Source organism: Cebus imitator, unplaced genomic scaffold, assembly GCF_001604975.1.
Source record: "Cebus imitator isolate Cc_AM_T3 unplaced genomic scaffold, Cebus_imitator-1.0 Scaffold22, whole genome shotgun sequence".
In the NCBI taxonomy this organism is placed as follows: Eukaryota; Metazoa; Chordata; class Mammalia; order Primates; family Cebidae; genus Cebus; species Cebus imitator.
Window position 1 is genome coordinate 3,043,579 of NW_016107337.1, and position 17,645 is coordinate 3,061,223.

A 17,645-nucleotide genomic window follows, 5' to 3' on the forward strand; every position below is an offset into this window, starting at 1 on the left:
CAACTGAGTTGCTAGATTATCATTTTTTTTATAAACTTGAAGACTAGCATTATTCTTACTTTTCTTCAATCCCCTTACTATTTTTATTTTTTTTAATACATATTTTATTGTGTTTTAGGTTTTGGGGTACATGTGAAGAACATGCAAGATTGTTGCATAGGTACCTACATGGCAATGTGGTTTGCTGCCTTCCTCACCATCACCTATATCTGGCATTTCTCCCCATGTTATCCCTCCCCAACTCCCCACCCTCTGCTATCCCTCCTGTAGTTCCTCCCCTACAGACCCCAGTGTGTGATGCTCCCCTCCCTGTGTTCTCATTGTTCAACACCTGCCTTTGAGTGAGAACATGCAGTGTTTGATTTTCTGTTCTTGTGTAGTTTGCTGAGAATGATGGTTTCCAGGTTCATCCATGTCCCTAAAAGGACAGAAAATCATCATTTTTTATGGCTGCATAGTATTCCATGGTGTATTTTATAGTCATTTTAAAACTTAAGAACCTGCAGTTTTCTTCAATAATGTTTCATGGTGTTGCCTCCACTCTCATACATAGTGCATAGCTAATAAATAAATTCTCAGTAATTAAACTATTAAAAAATTAAAAGATAACATAAAAATACAATTGCTTTCCGGTTTATAATACGTTTATGTTTACAAAAATTATTTCCTTTGCTCTTCACAACATCTCTGTGATAGTAGTAGGGAGGTAATTCTTCTAAATCTGGGCAGAAAGATTTAGAAAGTACAAAGAAAATATGCAACACTAAGAATGCCAATACTGAGTTTGAGACTCCAATATTTTTCCCTGCATGTGACTGTTGCACATATTTAAATAAACATTGCAATATACATTACAATATTTATTTAAATGTATGTATTTAAAACTTAAGAGAAGACTTTCATTTAGTAATGGCTTCTTGCATCATTTCTTTTACTTTCTCATATGAATTTTACTTTCTTACTGTTCTTATAATGAATGCAGACTAGACTACACTGAAGCTGGTTTGCTGATTTCAAAGAAACTCACAACGTGTTTTAGACGCTAAAGGGTTCATCTCAACAAACATTTAGATAATTGGAGGCACAGGGAATAGAGAAAGCATTCCATGAACACTAAACTATTACTACAATAAAAATTGCAAAATTATCAAATTTTGAATTATAACATACAAACCTATCAAATCAGCCTGAAGAAAATGTAATAGCTTTGGAAACAAATTTCTTCATAGTTGTAGAAAAATCATATAACTTGCATTGAAAATGAAACTTTTCAATTTGTTTGCAATATGAGTTGCTCACTATACTGTCCTTGATCTTTAGAGATATAAAAGTGCTAAATTGTAAGGATTATAAGGGAAGCCAAATAGAAGCTGTGGCTTCTCCCAGATATGTATAAGGTTTTGTTTTGTTTGGTCTTACTTCCCACTCACATGTACATTAAAGTTTTCTATCTGCCACTTAAAAGCCACATAAACATTGTACCTGCTATGAAAATGTAAAATCAACATATGTCCTTTTCCAACTCCATCCCTTTTATTCACACAAACCTATTTCCTGTGGAAAGACGGAGACCAGGAAACCATCCTACATATAAATTCTGGAGGAAAAACTAAACTGCAATATAGACCTCAAATAGAACTTTCTATAACTGATAAAATGCCCTCAAGGGATCAGGTATTTATGTTAAGATGGTTACCCTGAGGATAAGGTGAAAATTATCATAGAGAGACTTTCCTTGGGAGAATAATTATTTTTTAATTCCACAATCAATCTTGTGATGAAACCTTCATTAATCCATTAAATAAATACTAGTAGTTATTTTAGTGAGGGTTGGTTTCCAAAGCTACCACTAATAGAATTGTGGAATAATTTTACATTATAGATATTACTATTTTCAAATCTGAAACTTTGAAATTCTGAGATGAATATTCAATTGAAACCTTCCCAGAGGACTGGCATTATGGGTTAAAAAAACACAAATCCACACAACTTAGTAATTTCCTGAATATGAGTCTGTATTACCATCTTGTGTGATTGTATTTGTCCATTTTCCTACTGCTATAAAGACATACTCAAGAGACTGCGTAATTGATAAAGAAAAAAGGTTTAATTGACTCACAGTTCTGCAGGGCTGAGGAAGCGTCAGAAAATTTACAATTATGGAGGAAGGGGAAGAGGCAGGTCTTACAGGTATTGATCGACTTACGACCTATGCAACTTACGACCATTGGACTTTGGGACCACAATCGCTAGCCACGACTGCTCTGCATCTGGCAGCGCAAACGTTGCCCAGCTGGGCGCACAACAGTGCCGACCAGCTTCCAGCAGCAATACCATCTCCACATGCACCATTTCAACTGTTATCCCAGACTCGGTACAGCAATTTGTGTTTTGTGTCTTGGATATTTTTCATCAAACCCCTCCCAATAAACTTCTTATACATTTTGAAGCAATGGACCCAAACATCAAACCATTTGCAAGGATTGAACAGATGGCGCATGATGTGTTTCGTCCATAACATGAAATTTATGAAGAAAAAAAGAAACATACAATTCAGACAAAGCTCACTATGTTTATGAAAAAACCAACTCCGGTAAACCCAACTGCTGCCTCAGATGACGATATCAACGATCCGCAGCCAAGCACCAGCGGCCAATAAAATGTTTCGTACATGTTTATATATTTTGATATGTTTTGCAATTGGGAAAATGTTTCCTATGGTATTTTTTACACCTGTATTTTGTATTTTTGTATGCACCTGTATTTCGTAATTTTGTATGTTTTGCAAATATTAAACCAGTTGTACTGGTAATGCAGTATTTTACTTAAACCTCACGAATGTAAAAATAAGAAACACAATGGTGTAGAGATGATACAAATGGCATAAAATGAACAAAGAAAATTATGATATATAACAATAATGAAAGAAAATTATGACAAAATATGACTTAAAGATTTTTATAACATCATTTCACAGTACTGTACATATAGACTACTCAATTTACGACCAAATCGTGTTACGACCAGTCTGTCGGAACCAATCGTGGTCGTAAGTCGAGCACTAGCTGTACATGATGGCAGGCAAGAGAGAGTGATGGGTGAAGGAGAAAGAGCCCCTTATAAAGCCATCAGAGAAGCATGGAGAAACCACCCCCAGTATTCAATTACCTCCACCTAGTTTCTCCCTAGACATGTAGGGATTACGGGGATTATAATTCAAGATAAGATTTAGGTGGAGACACAAAGCCTAACCACATAATTTCCCCCTGGCACTTCCCAAATCTTATATCCTCACATTTAAAAACACAATCATGCCTTTCCAACAGTTTCCCAAAGTCTTAACTCATTTCAACATTCATTAATTCAAAAGTCCAAGTGGCCTTTTTTTTTTTTTTTTTCACAGCTCCACTAGGCAGTTCCCCAGTGGACATTCTGTGTGGGGTCTCCAACCACACATTTTCCTTTTGCACTGCTATAGCAGAGGTTCTCCATGAGGGGGGAACCCTTGCAGCATACTTGTGCCTAAACATCCAGGCATTTCTGTACATTCTGTGAAATTGAGGCAGAGGTTCCAAGCCTCAAGTCTTGACTTCTGTTCACCTGAAAGTCTAACACCACATGTAACCTGCCAAGGCTTGGGCCTTGCACCCTCTGAAGCAACACCCTGAGCTGTACCTGGGCCCCTTTTAGCCATGGCTGGGATGCAGGGCACCAAGCTCTGAGACTGCACAAGCAGCAAGGCCCTTGGCCCAGCAACAAAACTATTTTTTTCTCCTAAACCTCCAGGCCTGCCTTGGGAGGGGCTGGTGTGAATAATTCTGACATACCCTGGAGACATTGTTTTCATTGTCTTGGTGATTAACATTTGGTTCCTCATTACTGATGCAAATTTCTGCAGCCAGCTTAGATTTCTCCACAGAAAATGTTTTTTTTCTTTTCTATTGCATTACGAGGCTGCCAATTTTCCAAACTCTTATACTCTCCTTCCCTTCTAAATATGTTTCAATTCCAAACAATCTCTTTATGAAGACATAAAACTGAACACTTTTTTAAGAGCAGCTGAGTCACATGTTGAACACTTTGCTGCTTTGAAATTTCCTCTACCATATACCCTAAATCATGTCTCTAGTTAAAAGTTCCACAGATCTCTAGGGCAGGGGCAAAACGCCACTAGTCTTTTTGTTAAAGTATAGAAATAATCCCCTTTGTTCCAGTTCCCAATAAGTTCCTCATCTCCCTCTGAGACCACCCATGCCTAGACTTTATTGTCCATATCACTAACAGCATTTCGGCCAAAGCCATCGAACAAGTATCTAGGAAGTTCCAAACTTTCCCACATCTTCCTGTCTTCTTCTGAACCCTCTAAACTGTTCTAACCTCTGCCTGTGCCTTCCTCTGAACCCTCTGAACTGTTCCAACCCCTGCCAGTTCCAAAGTTTGCATATCTTAATATCAGTACCTCACTCCTGGTACCAATTTATTGTATTAGTTCATTTTCCTACTGCTATATGGACATACCTGAGACTGGGTAATTCACTAAAAAAAAAAAAAAAAAAAAAAAAAATTTTAATTGACTCACAATTCCACAGGGCTGTGGAGGCCTCAGGAAACTTACAATCATAGTGGAAGGGGAGGAGGCACATCTTACATGGGGCAGGTGAGAAAGGGTGGCAAACAAAGGAGGAAAAGCCCCTTATAAAACCATCAGATCTTGTGAGAATTGACTCACTACCATGAAAACAAGAGAACAGCATGGGAAACAGAAGAGTATGGAGGAAACTCCCCCATAATTCAATTACCTCCACCTGGTTTCTCCCTAGACACATGGGGATTATGGCATTTACAATTAGGGATAATATTTGGGTGGTAACACAAAACCTAACCATAGAAGTGATCTGTTGAGATTTCAAGAATTATATTTTAAAGGTCCTAAGAATCTTTCGTGAACTTCAGAGGAAACAGAAAATGAAAGGAGAACTTGTCTTACAAATTACAGCTAAATAGATTCCCTGTTGTTTTCTAATGTGCTCTGATTAATGTTGCTACCTTTGCTAGGCAGAATTAAATATATCTCATTTTGCTTTGCATGAAAGCCAAATATTACTTTTTATTGAAGAATAATTTAATGGAGCAGAGGAATTTCTCTCAATAAAATTGTGTCTCAAAGTTTGCTTTCATACAATATTTGGTATTTTCAGATTGGTCTGCTAGCTCTGCATGTATTAAATTTCTGCAGTAGCAATCAGGGAAGAAATAGCAGAGTTAGCAATTTGTAAATCCAGAAAGGAATGAGATTTCATCCTATGCTGTATTATAAAAAACACTCCATAATATTATATAAAATGCAAATCTGACCAATGCAGATCACTGAATGTATATGTTTAAAATGATTGTTTTACAGAAAATGGATATATAGAGTTAATGGGAGAATAACAAAATAAGAAAATAGAGAATGAAGAAGTGGAACAAACAGGCAAATATTAATAAAAAAATTATCTATATTTTATTATGAGTTCTCAGTGGCTTTCAGTAACTATTTAAATTTGGGATCATGTTGAAATTGGAGCAATGCCAAAGTGCCTGCAGGAAAAAGGGCTGAGTGGCCTTGATGAAGTACTCAATATTGGCAGGACATTGAGGAATCAACCAGTTGTCAGGTTCTGGCTTTCAGTCTTCAAGACAGAAACATAGTTTACACACAGATTGAGAATGACTCTCTTAGGGTTGAAGTCAGATTAACTAAGATTTCAGAGACTAGTATATGCACTTCAAGGTGGATGTTATTAATTTTCAATAGAGAAGTGTAATTTATTCATATTGAGATGTTTGAGTTGCCATTACTAGCATGCAGAGAGATCTGAATAGAAACAAAAAATTAGAAGAGCATAAGGTCAGGGCATGCATACATAATGTACACTGTGATCTTTGTCAGCTAGAGAAGGCATTCCCCTCTTTCAGAACCATTACAACATGTACTTGCAAGAGCTCTGCAAGTATGTTTATGGCTTTTGCTTGCTCTCTTTTGCTTTTTTTTGCTTGTTTTTGAATTTTTGTTAGTTTTTAATCAGCCCTGAAGTTACATTAGTATATTCACACTATGGTCCACATTCTGCCAAATACATTTTATTGACATTTTATTTACTTTCTACTCAGGGAAATTATATGGCAGTTTTGTATTTTCAAAACTGTTTTATGATGCAGAAGGATAATGCTTACCTCTCCTTTATAGTTTCAAACTTTATTTATATAGCCTTACAGTTGAGTATATTACATGACTATTTCCTAATTTTGTATTGACTAATTAATATAATTAGTATAATGAATATGTTGCATACATAAGCATAATTTATCATAATTGTTTTCATAATAAAGTGAGGTAAATATTTACATTGCTTTGTGTTTGTTAATATTGCAAAGCTAAGATTATTATAAATAAACTTTATTTAAACATTCAATTTCAACTTTGGTTAGTTTGTCTCAAACTGAGATACAGAATCCATATCAACTCATATAGCCTCAGAAACATTCTGAGAGTTCTATAATATTTTTAATTAAAGAAAATCCTCACATTACTCAATTTTGGAGGGCACTGGGGTTTATCAAATACACCAAACTCACCATTGTTTATAATTAAAATTTTAGAATAGAATTGTATTGGTGCCAAAAATGTTTTGATCTGATTCCTCTTTGAGTTAGTAGCCACTAAAATGTGGGGTCAACATTGTTACTTACAGGAGGACTCCAAATTTCCCATTTCACTACCTGCAGCATAATTACATAATTGATGAATGTCTTGTTCTCAGGTTGTTAGGTAATTGAGATTTTCTGTAAGAATCTTCTATTCCTGAGCACGAAGATAGTGAGCAAAAAACAGGGTTCACCCAGTTTTCAGAAATTTCTAAAACAAACAATACTATTGTTATTTACTGTTAAAAATTTTTCACTGGAAATGGCATTTTCAAACTCAGGTAATATATAAAATATGAATAAAACATAGCTAGATTTTCCTATGCCAATTATTTATAAACATAATTTCTTTTTTTAAATTAAGAATATGATATAAACATTTATTTGATTGGTGTCCATCTTGATTAGGAGCTGTTGAGTTCATTCTTCTGGAGGTTCCTGTTAGTCTATTTCTCTGCCTTGTTCTTGGTTTAATCATTTTTTTCTAAAGCAACAGTTAGACAGTTATTTTTGATCCCATAAGAGATTACTAACAGTGCCTGTCTAGGTTCATAGGATATTTTGGAGTTTGTTCACAAGCTCTGTCTGCAAGGGACTTATTTTTCACTTTAGCTTTTTCATTGTAAGGTTTGTTGATCTTGATTTATGGTTTCATTGGATTTATTCACTCCATTCTTTCTACTCCCTATGATATTACTTTGTGATTTTCCCTTGTTAACCTCCACTTTCTCCAACTTTCTGTCAATTACTTTTTCTATAGCTCATTTATTCTTATTTTTCTTCACTATATATAGTCTATATATTTTTCTATCAATCTAGTGTTGCTAGGGCTTGGAATGACATTTTATTAGCATAATCATTAGGAATACAATATTTCATCCTTTCAAAGTTAGGAAAAACATACAAAAAACTTTATTCTGTGATTATTATTTTTTCTTTATGGTTATATTTCTAGAACATATGACTTAGGAACAAACAATACGAGTCTGAGTTAGATGTGGCCCAAAGTTAAATGTGGGTATTCTGCTTTAAAGACAGGAGAAGTATTATTGCCAAACTTTTGCTTCGATTTATTTTCATTTTAATTAATCGGGGGAAAGTTCTGAACTACAGTTGAAGAACAGGGAACAAAATCTTAATTGTTAGCACTGTTCTCCCTCAAACTGACATAAGCCTTTACAGAATTTAATCTCAGGTATTTTTTCCTGTGATTCATATTATTGATATCTTGTAGATAAACAGCAAAATATTTTTAATATAAAATCATTTTTTTCTATAAGGGGTAGCCAAGAAAGAGGAATAATTTGAGATTAAATACTAAAGAATGACATAAACTGTAACTAGTTGATACTTTTATGTAAAGCAGGGGTGTCCAATATTTTGGCTTCCCTGAGTCACAATGAATAGAAGGGCCACACATAAAATATAATAACACTAATTATAGATGAAAAAAAATCTCATAATGCTTTACAAAAGTGTACAGATTTGTGTTGGACCATTTTCAAAGCCATCCTGGGATGCAGGAGGCCCACAAGCCACAGATTGGACTAGTGTGACATTAAGCATATATATCTAGGGAATAATAATGTTCAACATTATTAATTAGTAATTAGTTACTATTAATTACTAATACATAGTAATGTATTCTTATTTTATTGTCCTTATTTATATTCTTGTATTTCACAAAGAAAATATTCAAAGTGGCCCTGAAACATAGAGGCAAATTTTCATTTAAAAAATTCTCTTATAACAGTTCTCTCATTTAATATTCAGAGAAGAGCATACACATTGGGTTGCTGTAGTGGTGGAATTTATTCTTCTACAAGCTAGTAACTACCTGTGTCTCAGAGGCCTCAATGTCACGCCACAGATGATTAAGATTCTGTTTATGGAGCTACATAATTCGATAATATTTTCAGTTCAATAGTGTGTCATGGTATTGAAAAGGGCCAGAGAAAGAAGAGAGAATAAAATATGAAAACGTAGACTTTAACAGGAGATGACATATGTAAGGGTCAACGTCGTGACAGAAAACAGTTGGCTCACCCAAAGGGCTCAATACAGAGCTTTTAACGAAGGGACTATATGCAAAGTGATGACAGGATTAAGGGAACCTGCAAAGCTTCGTTAAGCACTCATGGGCTGTCCAGAAAAAATGTGTTAATATCTTCAAATTATTAATTTTTTTCATGTGTAAAAAAAGTATGGCAAATTTTACTGGGTAGAAAGGAATATTAGAGATCATAATACCCAAATATGATTTTAAAGTATATTGTTAAAGTATTTTCATGGATATAGCATTCCACATCAATTTTTATTATTATAACATCATTTTTCATGAGTGACTGAAATCAATTGATATAACTTCCATCTTTGCTCCTAGGTTTGCTCTTTTGCTTTTTTTCTTTCCTTCTTTTCTTTTTCTTTTTTAGTTTTCTATTTATGTGTTTACTTTTTGAGAGAAGATCTCATTCTGTCACCCAAGCTTTAGTACAGTGGTGCAATCCAGACTCACTACAGCCTTGGCCTCCCAGGCTCAAGAGATCCTCCCACCTCAGCTGCCCAACACTAAATTAATGTTTCTATTTGGATTGTCATTTTGATGGTATTTTACTTCAAAATATGGTTTTTGGTATTAATCAAAATACCACCGCACCACAGGCACACACCAACATGCCCAGCTAATTTTTAATTTTTTGTAGAGTTGGGTCTCCCTATGTTGCCCTAGCTGCTCTCTAACTCCTGGGCCCAAGTGATCTGCCTGCCTTGGCCTCCCCAAGTGCTAGGATTACAGGCATGAGCCAACATGCCCAGCCTCAGTGAATTACTTTAATAGCCCTTTTCATGGGGAAAAAATGCTTAAAAACATTTACAAATACTACAGAGTGACATATTTAAAGGTATTTTAAGCTCAAAACTGAAAACAAATTTTAAAGCTATATAATTTCTGATCATCTGTGTCTATTCCCTCCTTTGCTGTTACTGTATATATATCCCAGTAACTTAGCTAAGGTCAGTCTTTACACCTGAGGTTTCAAGCTATGCTAGAAGCTGCTCTGGCATTTTTCATCTTTTATGCATTTCTGATTTTCTCTCTTTACTGGAATAGTCCCACCAGTCTACAAATGTACTGCAGTTTTTACTGCATTAATACATAGGAAATTCTTTGTCCCCCTTTTCAACTTCAAATACGTTTTCTCTCTTTACTTTTATAGCAACACTTATTAAAATGTAGGCTCATAACACTGCCTCCTATGTCTCTCTATTTTGAACACCAGTGATACAGAAGTTAAGAAGTAATTATTGCCTAGGCATGGTGGTTCATGCCTGTTATCCCAGCAGTTTGAATGGCTAAGGTGGGAAGAACACCCAAGGTCAGCAGTTCAAAACCAACCTAGCCAACATGGTGAGCCCCACCTCTATGAAAAAGACACAAACTAGGCATGGTGGAGTGCACCTATAATCCCAGCAACTTGGAAAACTGAGGCAGGAAAATCACTTGAACCTGGGAGGCAAAGGTTGCAGTGAACAGAGATCACGCCATTACACTCCAGCTTGGACAACAGTGAGACTTCGTCTCAAAACAAAATAAAACAAAAATTACTTAGTCAGATAGTGAGAATACAGAAGCCCTTGTTTAAGGTTTTCCTTTTAATGAAAAGCAGCCCCAAATCATTTTCCTTTCTAACAAAAAGCAACCTATAATTTGAACTGCAGACATAGATGCTGGCAGTTGTGCCAATCACGTTCAAAATGTTGTCCCATCTTCCCTTCTCTGCCAGCCATGTTTACAGTAAGGAACAGAAAAGATGGTACTGGCCACGGGAAAGTTCATTTTCATAATATGATTAGGATGGGTTGACCAGCCATCCCCCAGCACTGTGTAAATATCACAGGTGATTGAACTAATCTGTGAGCTCTACATAAAACAGAGACACCTCCTACTCAGGCCTGACAAAATCCTGTGCATTCACCTGAGACAAGTCTTTTTTCCTCTCAGAAGCCTCCTCTCTCTCAATAGAGAGAGCTGTTTTCCTTTCTCTCTTTTTTTTATTTCTTTTGCCTATTAAACCTCTGCTCCTAAACTTCTCATCTGGGTCCATGTCCTAAATTTTCCTGGCGCAAGAAAAGGAACCCCAGCTATTTATCTCAGTCAATGTAATCACTTCACCATTGCAATCAGACTTTTGCTCCTAGCCTTCAACGAGGATATCAATATCTATTCAATGTTCCCATGTCAAATCCACTGCTCATTCACCATACTCATATTTCTAGATCAGTTACCAGCAGCATTTGTGAAAATTGATCTGAACATTCTCTCTTGAAATCCTTAACATTCAGGATCTCATTCATCTTCTCTCTCTCCCTCTCTCTCTTTCTCTCTCTCTCTCCCCCATGTATGTGTGTATATGTGTGTGTGTGTGTGTCTGTTTTCTTCTTCGACACTGTTTGTGCTTATTCTTTACTTTTTCATCTTCATGTTCCATTCTCTATATGTTTGAAAACTCTAGAACTAAATCCATAAACTTTTTTGGAATATGTTTTATTTCACTTTAGGTTCTGGGGTACATGTGCAGAACATGAAGGATTGTTGCATAGGTACATACATGGCAATGTGGTTTGCTGCTTCCACCCCATCACCTATATCTGGCATTTCTCCCCATGTTATCCCTCCCCAACTCCCTACCCCACACTGTCCTCTCTCTAGTTCCCCCACAACAGACACCAGTGTGTGATGCTTCCCTCCCTGTGTCCATGTGTTCTCATTGTTTAACACCCACCTATGAGTGAGAGCATGTGGTGTTTGATTTTCTGTTCTTGTGTCAGTTTGCTGAGAATGATGGTGTCCAGATTAATACATGTCCCTACAAAGGACACAAACTCATCATTTTTTATGGCTGCATAGTATTCCATGGTGTATATGTGCCACGTTTTCTTTGTGCAGTCTATCATCGATGAGCATTTGGATTGGTTCCAGGTCTTTGCTATTGTAAACAGTGTTGCAAATGAACATACATGCTCATGTGTCCTTATAATAGAATGATGTATAATCCTTTGGATATATACCCAGTAGTGGGATTGCTGGGTCAAATGGAATTTCTATTTCTAGGTCCTTGAGGAATTGCCACACTGTCTTCCACAATGGTTGAACTAATTTATACTCCCACCAACAGTGTAAAAGTGTTCCTATTTCTTTATATCCTCTCCAGCATCTGTTGTCTCCAGATTTTTTTTTTTAATGATTGCCCTTCTAACTGGCATGAGATGGTATCTCAATATCATTTTGATTTGCATTTCTCTAATGACCAGTGATGATGAGCCTTTTTTTTTTCATATGTTTGTTGGCTTCATATATGTCTTCTTTTGAAAAGCGTCTGTTCATATCCTTCATCCACTTTTGAATGGGTTTGTTTGTTTTGTTCTTGTAAATCTGTTTTAGCTCTTTGTGGATTCTGGATATTAGCCCTTTGTCAGATGGGTAGATTACAAAAATTTTTTCCCATTCTGTTGGTTGCCAGTTCACCCTAATGATTGTTTCTTTTGCTGTGCAGAATCTCTGCAGTTTAATTAAATCCCATTTGTCTATTTTGGCTTTTGTTGCCAATGCTTTTGGTGTCTTAGTCATGAAGTCCTTGCCTATGGCTATGTCCTGAATGGTTTTGCCTAGGTTTTCTTCTGGGGTTTTTATGGTGTTTGATCTTATGTTTAAGTCTTTAATCCATCTGGAGTTAATTTTAGTGTAAAGTATCAGGAAGGGGTCCGGTTTCTGCTTTCTGCACACTGCTTATCAGTTTTCCCAACACCATTTTCTAAGCAGGGAATCATTTCCCCATTGCTTGTTTTTGTCAGGTTTGTCAAAGATCAGATGGTAAACTTTCTCTAAGTTTTAAACTGCTTGCTGTTCTGAAGAACATGATGAAACTTCTTGTCCTAATCCATCTTGCTCAGCATGATCATCCCTGTGTATAGTGCATCTATACTGTGTAAGCTGCTACCTGCCTGTTAGTCACTTTGTAGCCATCTGGGTTATTAGATCTAGTGCCATAGTATCATAATGATTGTATTCAAGTAGCCCTCATTTTATTTAATAGTGGCCCCAAAGCACAAGAGTAGTGAGGATGACAATTTAGATATGCCAAAGAGAAGCCGTAAGTGATTATTTTAAGTAAAAGGGAGACCTTGGTGTTAGTTGGCTAGGGTTCAGCACTGTCTGAGGATTCAAACATCCCCTAGGAATCTTGAAAGGTATCCCCCCGAAAAGGGGGATACTGCTGTAAACACATAAAGAAACAAATAATACCGTATGTCCAAATTACTTTTCTAAAATATACTGGTCAAACATTCCTAAAATAGTTAATTATCTAAGCTGTGACTTGAAAAAAGAATCAATTTAATTAATATATTTACTAATTGAAAATAAGGTACCTCTCTGTTGTTATAAACGATTCAAACTGGAAAAACTCATCTCTTATATAAAGCTTAGTTTCTTTATAGTTATTGTTTATATTTCAATGATCTGAACTAAAAATATTAATAAGATAAAAATAGCTGTTTTATCTGAAATACAGATGAGATATGAGGTAGTAATTCTATAATTAGAAGGATTTGATCTGCAAAAACTTAGGCAATGCTATGCAGAAACTCTTTGAGAGTAAAAGAAAATTCTGAGCTGGAAATTTCCCTAAAACATCCATAAAATAGAGAAGCTGGGAAAAGCACTTAATCTAGGGCTGAATTGGATGCGACCTTAAATGAAGAGCAAAGTATTAATTTGTCTTTGGGAAGAAGGTCACATCATTTTTATCTATCCATAACTGATATATCTATCTATCTATCTATCCATCCATCATGATTTATATTGTTGAAGCAACTTTCAAGTAGTAGAATTTAGCCATAGAAAAAGAGCTATGTTAACTGGTCTTACTTTAAAGTCATGCCAAGAAATCTCAAATGTGCCCTTAGTGCTGTCTGAACTTTCTAATACTTTTTAAATTAGTGTAACTCTCCTACTTTTAGAGAGGACATATTTTTCCCCCACAATGTTTTCTGTCTCTTCAAATGTACTCTACTTCTTGCCTCTGCTTAGCTGTAGCTATTGCATTTCTTTTCAGGTATGTTGAGAATACAGAGGTAATAAGAAAATGAATTTCCACATTTTTCTACCTCCAAATTATACGCACATGCCTATGTCTGCCTCCTGGCATTCTTTTTCCTTCAAGAATGAACAGCTCATGCTGGTAAATAAACACAATATCATAGATGCACTAGATCCTACATTTTTATTCTCATCCATTGACTTTGCATTTAAAATTGCCCAGTGTCTTCTGCATCATGATTTATTTTTATCTTTTTTTACTGAGTCAACCCTACCAGAATATAAACAGTAGGCTTTAATATTGCCTAACTTAACACACACACACACGTGCACGCACACACACACACACACACACACACTCACACTCTTCTATTTCAGATACTTTCCCAAACCTCTGATGTCTAGAACCTACTACAGACTTTGTCTTTCTCAATATATACCTGTCATAGGTAATTTCATATATTCTTATGACCATAAATACCGTATAAGTAAGTTATTGATAAATACCAATTTTTAATTTTCAAACTTTTCCTAAATTTTCAACTAGTATGCCTGTCTATTCCACATGCCAATCTGGCTAATACCCTTAGAATCTGCTCTGTCTCCAGGCTTTCTTTCACATTTATTAATGGCAAACTATTATTTTAGTTTTCAGTTAAAAGCTATGTAGTTATCTTTTACTACTATTTTTCTCCCACAAAAATTCCGACAAAAAATCCTCATTCATCTACTTTCTTAATAGATCAAAAATCTGATCTCTCACCACCACCACAACAACAACATGCAAAGCCACCTTCTCTTCTATTCTTATTTATTGTAATCGTTTTCTGATTTCCAGAATTACCCTTTCCCTACAATACACTCATGACATTTTCTGTACCTCACCACAATAGGAATTCTCAGTATGGCAAAAGGAGTGATTAATGGCATACCATACCACATCCCTGCTAAAATTCTAATACTTTCTCATATCTCTCAAAATAAAATCCAAAGTCCTTACTATGTTTTGTCTCCATAACACTACTGATATAAACTCCTTCCATACTCTAATTTGCTAACTGTATACCAATCACACATTCTCCTTTATGCTTTTAAACATATTAAATACTCAATAACTTTTTACCTCTGTCTTTAAAATTCATTCCTAGATATCTGCATGAATCAGACCTTCAATACTTCCATTTATTTGTTCAAATGTTATGTTATCTTAGAGATCTCTTCTGAGCATTCTTTTGAAAGGAGGGCTCCCTGCACACTTTATGCCTTTATTCACATATTTTGTTGTTCATAGCACTTACCAACATTTGACATATTATATATTTGGTTACTTATTGTCTGCATTTCCCTGCCAGGTTATAATCTTCATGAGAATAAAAAATGTGATCTGTTCACTTTGCCTAGAATAGTGTGTGATGTATAGATAGACATTATAAATATAACTTAAATGATTGAGTTAATATGCACCAAAAGTAAGAATTTTATGTGAAAATTAAAACCAAAATTTTGTATCAAGATAAAGTGCCAGATTGTAGAGGTGAGAAGGCCAAGAAATGGAATGTGGGGGAATGATAAACACTGTCTTAGGATGCATTTGGAGTGTCAGTCTGAGAACCACAGGCTTGTCTCTCAGTGCCATTATATTTGTCACAATCTGGCTATAATAAATTCTGACATCAATTATTTGTGTATAAATTGAAAGGCCATTTAGGGAATTTGTTGGATGGAAAGGTCTTCTTAGGTACTTTACTACTGTTAGGGGTGTTATTTACAATTATAATTTTGAGTTAAAAACAATAACAGCAACATGGACCTCACTATTCTCCATATATACAAATTGCATTTAATGGAACTACATAGCTTAGCCTCAAGCAAGAAGTTTAGAAAGCTAGCTAATTCACATACTTCTTTTTCTTAAGTATTCAAATTTTAATCTTGTATTCTTAATTTTTTTTAAAAAACATAATCATTAGGGAAGATAAAGTAGTCAGAATTATTGTGTGTGTGTGTGTGTGTGTGTATATATATATATCTCCATGAAATTTTAAAGTGCTCAGCAAATTTTATGAAATAAAGGAATTGTGATACTATGGCAAACATTTCTTTTCCTAATTTATAAAGCAAGTACAAGATAGGAAAGAGATTAATGTACACCACACACACACACACACATACACACGAAGAAAACAGTTGTTAAAGTTTTCAGAACATATGCCATTGTAACAGTATTTACCACCCTGAATACCAAGCAAATAATATATTAGAGAAAATGTAGGAATAAAAAGTAAAAAAAAAAATTCAATATTTAAGAGAACTAGAAACCACACACAATCTCAAACTGTGAATCTTTTAAATATGCTGCTGTATTAACAATCGAGGAACAATGCTGAGTATAAATACATACTTCTGCAGGATTATATGCAGTGGTCAGAGTTCTCCATATGTAGATAGAAAATCTTCATGATTCATAAAGCATCATAAAGATTCTTGTTGTTCTGTATGGGATTGCAGGCTAAACACCGGACCCTGATACATGCAGCAACAATCTCCTCTGCAGCTGCTAATTGTGGTCAGTTGAAGAAAGCAGTGTTAAGAACATAACGACAGGACCTTTGACAGAATTGCTATCTTGTCAACAAGGAAGATAGCAAGCTAGTCTGAACCAGAGTCAAACCTCTAGGGCAAAATGTGGTGTGAAAATGCACTGAAATAATAGACATCATCTTATTAGCTTCATGCTCAAGCTCCTGACCCTAGCCCTTTCTCAGACATGTATTGGATAAAAGCCACATGAGAAAGCACGATCATTATTCAAAAATAACTAATGATGGCAAAGTAACCACCATGTAACTGTATCATAAATAATGCTAAGACAATGAAAGAAAAAAGTATACCACATAAAAGACAGGAAAATAATACATACAAAAATTATATCATAAAGCAGAGGAACTATACAATATTTAAAAAGCAGTAAATAATTGCTCAAGAAGCTAAATACATTTTTTAAATGATCTGTCAAATAAAAGTTCAAGGTTCATAAATGAAATTCAAGTGCTTAAATAAAACATCATAAAAACATAATATTTGGCATTTTTAAAAGGAGTAGGTATAATACCAATAAAATGTTGATATCTGATAAATTTAGCAAAAAGAAAACAGTAAAATTGAAATAATGATAATCTCTCAAAAAATTTGACAAACATAAGTAATGGGACAAAGACTGTATATTCAACAAATGATGCTGGGAAAATTGGATAACCTTATGCAGAAGAATGAAACTGGTCCCAATCTTTCACCATATGTAAAAATTAACTGAAGATGGTGAAAAGATTTAAATTGAAGCCCTCGAATTATAAGAATCCTAGAAGAAAACTAGGAAACACCATTCTTGACGTTGACCTTGTGAAATAATTTCTGTCTAAGTCCTAAAAATTCATTGCAACAAAAACAAAAATTGACAAGTGGGACCTAATTCAGCTGAAGAGCTTTGGCACAGCAAAAGAAACTATCAACAGAGTGAAGAGATGCATTACAGAATGGGAGAAAGTGTTCGCAAACTCTGTATTCAACCAAGACCCAATATCCAGAAGCTGTAAGAAACAAGCAATTCAATAAGCTAAAAACAAATAACCCATTATAAACTGGGCACAAGACATGACCAGATACTTCTCGAAATAAGACATACTAGTGGTCAGCAAACATATTTTAAAAATGCTCAACATCACTAATCATCAGAGAAATGCAAATCAAAATCACAGTGAGATACTATGCACACTGGACATAATGATGATTACTAAAAAGTGAGAAAAAAATACATAGGCTGGCAAGGCTGTAGAGAAAAGGGAATGTTTATACACTGTTGGTA